The sequence below is a fragment of the Eleginops maclovinus genome, chromosome 16 (assembly GCF_036324505.1).
Source record: "Eleginops maclovinus isolate JMC-PN-2008 ecotype Puerto Natales chromosome 16, JC_Emac_rtc_rv5, whole genome shotgun sequence".
NCBI lineage: Eukaryota > Metazoa > Chordata > Actinopteri > Perciformes > Eleginopidae > Eleginops > Eleginops maclovinus.
In genome coordinates this window covers 208,935-216,742 of record NC_086364.1, presented here as the reverse complement: position 1 = coordinate 216,742, position 7,808 = coordinate 208,935, and positions in this window count along the sequence as shown.

The window sequence follows — 7,808 nt, the reverse complement described above, 5'->3', positions numbered from 1 at the left end:
GTTCTATAAGAATGTGTACCCAAATAAGGTGAGATATACTGTACGTTTGTCTTTTTCTTACTCATCCATGGAGGCCTTCTGACATATTCCAGAGGTTTGTTATACAACATCCTGTTGTACCACATCACTCTCTGCACTCTCTATGACCTCAGAGAGTAACTAACTGTATATGAACTGATTTAACTAACTGTATGTATGAACAGATTTAATACACCACATATTCCCCCCTTCGAGACGACACTAAAACAGTAAACCAGACATGACTTCAATTCTGATAGAGATAACACTTCCTCCAATACATGCTTTCTACAGCACAACTTTAACTTATACTTTTATGGATATAATAATTTTATGGAGAGGGGGAGCGAAAAACCTGTCCGGCAGCCCTCTTCCCAAGTTACCCTCAAACAATCTAGACAGGAAAATTCTCCCACAGCCCCTCTGCCTTAGGCAACCACACAAAGTACTCCAGACCTATCAAAAGGAGGAACTCTAATTATTTATAACAATATGTGTAGAATATAACTTAAGCAAATACATATGGAAACCTCAGAACCAAAATCAAAACAATGTCCAAATTCTGGCTGGTCGACCCATCGCACCGTCCAATGGACCTTTCCCTGCCTAAACCCAATTTCCCTAGGCGTTAAAGAAAAAGAAAACATCTGAGGTCCCAATATATCTACTCAATATTAGATAACATCCTTCCTCAAACATAGATACAAAGAGAATATTATGGACGTTTAAGTCTAACTCATACAAATATATGTAAGAAAAAGACACAATAGTGGTTCACACTGCAGCTCCTCTGCAGCAGTGTTGACGACTCTCAGTGTAGGGTCGCTCATATGTCGAATCCGAACACTTTGTCACAGCGTCCTTGTTCAGAATCCTTCAGTCCGTTTTAAATTTCCATTTCAAGTGTCTGGATCCCTCCAGTGTAAATTCCCCCCTTGTCCTTATGGAAGGAGAGAAAAACAAAAACCAGTATCTTTGCAGAAAACAACAGATGCAAAGTAAAACATCAAACACTGATTATAATGTCAGATTCACGATATCATATTATTATATGTTATGAATTCCATATTCCCCTAAACCTAAACCCCCCCAGTATAACTACCACATGACAACCCTCTAATAGGTATAAATGTCATGAGTATATCAGAATCGGACGTTCAATACGGATATTTCTCCAGTAACTTCCCTTCTATCCACACTTCTGCCTCATCGGCATCTTTACTAGCCACCTGTAACAATGGCATCTGAGATGGATCACCAGGCATCACAACACCCACCCATCTCAGTATCATAGCTTTTGCAAAGGTCAATAACAGTGTACAGAAACAAAACATCACACATAACTGCCACCATGACTTGGATCAATACTGCTCCTAGTGGTCCAAATTTGTTCTGCAACCAAGCATTTGCAGACCATCCTGCTCCTTCTGATGGGCCAAACGCATCCCTTATACGCTGCAATGCGTCTATTACACTAGTTATGTTGTCCAAACTATCTGGAATTAACGTGTAACAAGCGTCTCCGGTTAAATTAAACGCAACACATAGGCCACCTTGTTTGGCCAAAATATAGTCCAGCGCCATATCATGCTTTAACAATGTCAACCTATGGCTCTTTTGAGTATTGGATAAGAAGTCAAATCCCCTTATGGTTTAATTAGCAAACCCCTGCAAGGTATAAGTGATATTATCAATGTGGTCCACCAAAAATGTCACACCATACCATGGAAATAGACCTATACCCCATTTTTCTCCTATACTGATCCTCCAATGGTAGGATTCCAAATTATGAAATTGTGCCAACTCCCTTTTCTTTCTACCGTCGGAGAGACTATTAGATTGATTCCTATCATGTGTTCCCTCCTTCTGCATAGAAAAGATCTCATATGGAAGTTTCAATGTTGCCATGTAACAACATCCTGTCCACCCACACGGCAGAAATATATATGCCTTCTCGCCGCAGACCCAACAAAGGTCCTTGAAATTCCCTATAGTCACATTATCAGGCAAAAGCTGATCCTTCACCAACACCGTTCTATGCTGTTCGCGGTGTGGGACATAGAATTTCACCTCATGTTGTCCATTGCTAACCGTACGGTCACGCCTCTCCAAGGTCATCAAATACACATCGCAGTCAGATATTCCCATAAACATACCTGGTCCATCATAAGTTTTGTTTGAACAAAAACAGGTGTTGGCCCTCACAGAGTTCACCTCCATTGCCTCAGGGACCGTTGTTAACCTATTTTCCGGCTGAGCAAGCAGATCCATGTAAGGTAAATCTCTTAACCAAAAACAATCTAATCTGGGCCAAAATAAATTCTGTGACAATGCCATCACCGTATCTGCTTCTGATTGCTGCTTATACAACAACCACGATAAGGCATAAGATTGACATTTAGCAGTTAAAGGTTGAGGCACTGTCTCTATAATCGAAAGCCATGTGCCTGGTGGAGGAACTCTCACCACACATGGACAATTAAATCTTCTAACCGATCTTATGGAATGAGTCAGCTGCTGGAACCATAAGTTCCTACTTGCCCAATTATCTTTCATTTGTAACACTGAAGAATCGAATCCATATGCCTTCCATGTCACGTCTCTCTTTTTTACTGCATGATATTGATCAATCCTATCTTCTAGTAACCTATCGAAATCAACAAACTCCTCTTCCAGATCTAGATTAACCTCCTGAGCTATCACAGCTGAATCAACATCATTCTCCTCTCTCATCTGTTCTCTAACTCCAAAGGTCTCATCACCACTGTCCACACCAGTCTCTATCCCCAGGCTCACTTCAGCCCTCGTCTTCGTAACATCTGGGTTTTGACTTTACTTCGAACTGGTCCTGTATTCCTTTGTCCTTGATCTCCAGAACCTTCTTGGGCAGTTTCACAGCCCTGTGGAACCTCTGATTTTTTGCGCTCCAAACACCCGGGTTCTGCTGTTTCAGGGACATATTGAAAGTCAATGTTTCCAAATCTTCTCTCCCTTTCATTACCTGCAGACTCGGCTCTGGCACCATCAGTAATATGCCCAGAGTCAACACCGCCATCCATAGCATTGACAATCCCTTCTTCCAGGTTTTGACCCTGGATGTTTCCATGCTTGCCCTCAACTGGTTTTATCATGTCAATAAAGTCCACCACTAGTTCCCGCATAGGACCTCTCGGCGTTGGAATGTAACCGGGAGGAACCATCACACCCTTCCGGACATTATTTTTCAGACAGATGGTACATCTGCCTATGAAATAGTCAATCTGTTCAAGCAAACATGGTGCCCAAAATCCATACTCCTTTGTGATTTTCCTTTTAACCTCCCCCCTTGCAACAAGGGCCAACCCATGTGCTTCTTGGATCATCAAACCCAACAGATCTGGGGGCGCTATTACCAGGCCCTCATGATTTCTCCAAAGATCGGTCGAGTCTTGTGTGGCTCCCCGATCCTGCCACAATTGTTTATCCAGTGCAGATGCAGCTTCCTGCATCGAAATCACATCCCTGGACGTAATTATGTCTTCCAAATCAACTTCATGAGTTACCAAAAGTACTTTACCCAATTTGTCCGCACCCGTAACTGCTTTTGCGGCTTCATCAGCCGCATTATTCCCCCGGGTGACTTTCGGCGCATCCATTTTATGTGCTGCACATTTAGCTATTGCTATCTCTTTAGGTTTCATCATTGTATGCAGCAACTTCATTATTTGAGCGGGATGCTGTATTGGAGAACTGTCCGTTTTCTTAAACCCTCGGCTCTTCCACACTGATCCAAACAAATGACACACATTATGTGCATACGCAGAATCAGTGTATATCGTCACTCGCTTACCCTCTGCCAACAAACATGTTTCAGTTAGCCCGACAAGTTCAGCAAGCTGTGCAGATGCCGGCTGAGGTATTATTTCAGCCTTCTCAGCAACAAATCCAGTTCCTTGCGCTCTCACCACAGCATACCCCGCACACAATTTATCACCCACACGATAACAGGAACCATCAGTCCAATATTCCAAGTCCGCCTCACTCAAAGGGAGGGCTTGTAAATCAGACCTGAGCCTAGAGTATCTTTCTGCTTCCTGAACACAATCATGTGGTTCGCCATCCTCAGGGGTTGGCAAATTCTCAGCCGGATTTACTGTGGCGCACCTCACTAGGGTGACATCCTCCTGCTCTAAAAGCCTATGATAGTCTCTAAGTCTAGACATGGTCAATGTGTATTTACCAAAATTCAAGAGATTTCTGAGACTATGATGGGTGAGGATTTTCACCGGATAACCCATGTTGACAGAGGATGCTTTGTTGTACATCAAAGATACTCCCACCATTGCTCTGTAGCACAGCGGTAACCCTAATTCTACATCTGAATATTCTGTAGAATAGTACGAGATAGGTTGAGGACTTGACCCCGTACCTGTTGGCTGACACAGAACCGCACATGCATATTTACCCCCAATGGAAGTGGACACATATAACAAGAAATTATTGGAGTAATCTGGAAGCGCTAACGCTGGAGCTTCTTGTAATCTCTTTTTGATTGTTTCAAATGCCAAAAGGCCATCCTGTGTCCAGGAAAGATTACAATGGAGTTGAGCATTGCCAGTGTCTTTAATCATAGCTCTCAATGGCCCTGCAAGACTAGCATAATCCTCTATCCATGTTGAAGAATAGCCAGCAATGCCAAGAAATGTCAACATTTCTCTGACGGTTCTGGGTTTGGGAGCCTTGCGAATCGCTTCCAACTGACTATCAGAAATTCTCCTGTGTCCCTGCGTTATTATCTGACCCAAATACACCACCTTCTCCTGACAATACTGCAACTTCTTCTGGGAGACTTTGTGTCCCTTTTCTGCCAGTACCTGTAGGAATGGAATTGAGTCCTTGTGACATGTTTACTCATTTGATGAACAAATAATATCATCCACATATTGGATCCCAGTGCTTTTCACCCACTGATCCATCACTATCAAATCGTCCTTCAATATTTTATTGAAAATGTGGGGACTATGCTTTAGACCCATGGGCAGTCTTTTGTATTCATAGAACTGTCCCTTGTATGTAAACCCAAAGAAACCCTGGCTTTCCGTACTAAGTGGAACACTGAAAAATGCACCGCATAAATCTAACACTGTAAAATGTGTTGCATCTGGCGGAATTTGAGCCAATAGTGTATGCGGGTCTGGCACTTCTGCTGGAAAGTCGGCTACCACTTCGTTCACTGCTCTCAAATCATGTACCATGCGGTAAGAATCATCCAGCTTTTTGAAAGGCAACAAAGGTGTGTTACTTTGAGGATTCGGGGTTATTCTCAGAACACCTGCTCTCACCAGTCCTTCGATTTGTGCTCCAATCCCTTTGACTGCCTCTTCTTTTAATGGATACTGGTTCTTCCACGGAAGTTTAACTCCTGGTCTGAGTTCAACTCTCCCTGGTTGAGCTGACTTCACTAATCCAATGTCGGTACTGTGCTGAGCCCATAGACCTTCCGGTACATTGACTCGTTTGTCATCTGCACCGCTTGTGGCTGTCCCTGTCCGTGAGCAGAAATCATAATTTTGATGAATCGCTGATCTTCGCTCCTCCAAATGGTAAGATTTTCCTTGAACGGTACGGAAACAGCTTTCTCCACTTCTGCCATCATTTCTCCTATGTGCTTCTGCTCATATTCTTCTGACACCAACAAAGTTACACGTGGCACACTGTTCTGGATGTCAAATTCTCCATTTAAATAGTCGTCTCTGTCTATCTTCATGGCTGCTCCTTGTGCTCCCAAGATTATGCAACTTGAGCTGAGTTCCACTTGACTTGGCTGATGACTTGCCCATTCTTCTGGGTTTGATTCAGAAGCATTTTTGAAATACTTGAGCGTACAGTGAAATGGATACTCCGGACGCTTTGCATTCGCCATGTTTGCCTCAATGAACTTTTCCCACAAAGTAGTTTGCTCCAAGAATTTTACACTAAGATTTCCAATCCAAAATACTGCAGAAGCTTCAGTTTCCATCCTCATCAAAAATTGTTCCACCACATTGTTTGGCACTTCCACCAGACAGCCGTCTGGTGTACACTTTATTGTACAATTCAGTCTATACATAGCATCTCTTCCCAAAAGCGCGATAGGTGTATTTTCCGATACCAAAATAGGTATTAAAGTTTTCTGGATTTTATAGCAGAGCTCAATTGGTTTTGTAAGAGGAATCAGCTGTTTAACTCCCTCAATCCCGATTGTCCGAATCAATTGCCCGGACATGGGGAGATGTATAGCATTTTCAGGCCGAATACAGGTGAATGCAGCTCCGCTATCCGCCATTGCTTTGCATGGTCGATCATTTACTTTCACCTGGATTATTGGATCTTTCTCCGGCCCTGATACTACCAGCTGGCTGGGCTGGTGGAAACTGAAGTTGGTTTGGCTGTGGTTGTGGTAGCTGTTGATTCAATAGAGACTGACTCGGTATCACCAGAGCCTGCATCTTCTCCTTCTTCTTAGTATCCATCAATTGCACTTGGTTGAGTTTTCTGAGGATCTCTTGATCCTGCTCTTTCTGATCGCTTTCCTTCTTCCTGTGTAGCTCCACCTGATGAGCTATATGGTCCATATAAACACTCTTCGTCATGCTTCCAAGACCAACCACTTCGGGTAGTTTACTCCTCACTGGTTGAGGAAGCCCCTTCAGTATTTTGGCTCGTAAAATTGACTGCTCCATTCGACCTAAATCCGGGTCATTTCCAGTAATCTTTCTCCACTTTTGAATGGCTCTTGACACATAGGCCCTTGGATTTTCTTCTTGCCCCAGTGGTTCAATAAGAACATTGTCGGGGTGTACATTTGTTGGAAATGTATCTCTCAGTGCTCTCCACACTCGAGCTCAATTTGCCGAAAACAGCTCTGGATCGTTCACAGCAGTTCCCACATATCGGTTAAGTCCATCTCTCGGTAGAATCTCTTCCATAGCTGGAACCCCAAGAAGATAAGCTAACAATCTCTTGATATCTCCCATGGCAAATTGTGTTCCCACCATGAGCTCATCCATTTTTGAAGTCCACGGATGTGCTCCATCTTGAAGAGTAGGTAACTTCTCCATTATATCTGACATATCCGTATTCTGCCAAGGCTTGTACTCCAAATTCTGTCCACGAAGAGCATCTTCTTAGGTGTGCCTTTTCTTGGGCAAAGTGAATATTTTGCATTTGATTCTCGGGATTGTTTTCCTTGCAGCTCTTCCTTCTCCGTACGCAGTTCTTCTATGTGGCATATCAACCTTCTTTTACGTTCTGATGTAGTGGCTAACTCCAAAGACGCTACACTTTCGTCGATCATTTCTTCGATCTGTTTTATAATCTCCTTTCTGTCTTCCTTCCTTGTAGTACTGGATGTTGTAGGATCTAATTCTATGGACGTCCAGGGACCCTCGCCCCCTGAATATTCATCATTGTCTCCAATGTCACATTCGCTAGATTCATCATCTCTCGAGTCCTCTTCTGTCTCTGTGTTATCTCCTCTCTTTTCCGCTTTAGCCAGCATCCACCTGACTGCAGGGTCATATCCGCCCATAGCCTCTCCTTGATCACTCTGGTCGTCATCCTCGGAGTTCCTTCTCCTGATCCTCAGTTTCCCCCCAGTTTCCAAACAGGTCGTTTTCTTCTTACTTTTGACACTTGGATACATTCTTATAGTTGTTTTTGCTAGTCCCGTTTCTATTATTTGGTCATCTTCATCTCGGATGCGGTAACCACCCCTTTGACTGATCACTGGGAGCTGGGGATAGATTTCCTCAATATTCGCCTCTTTCTTA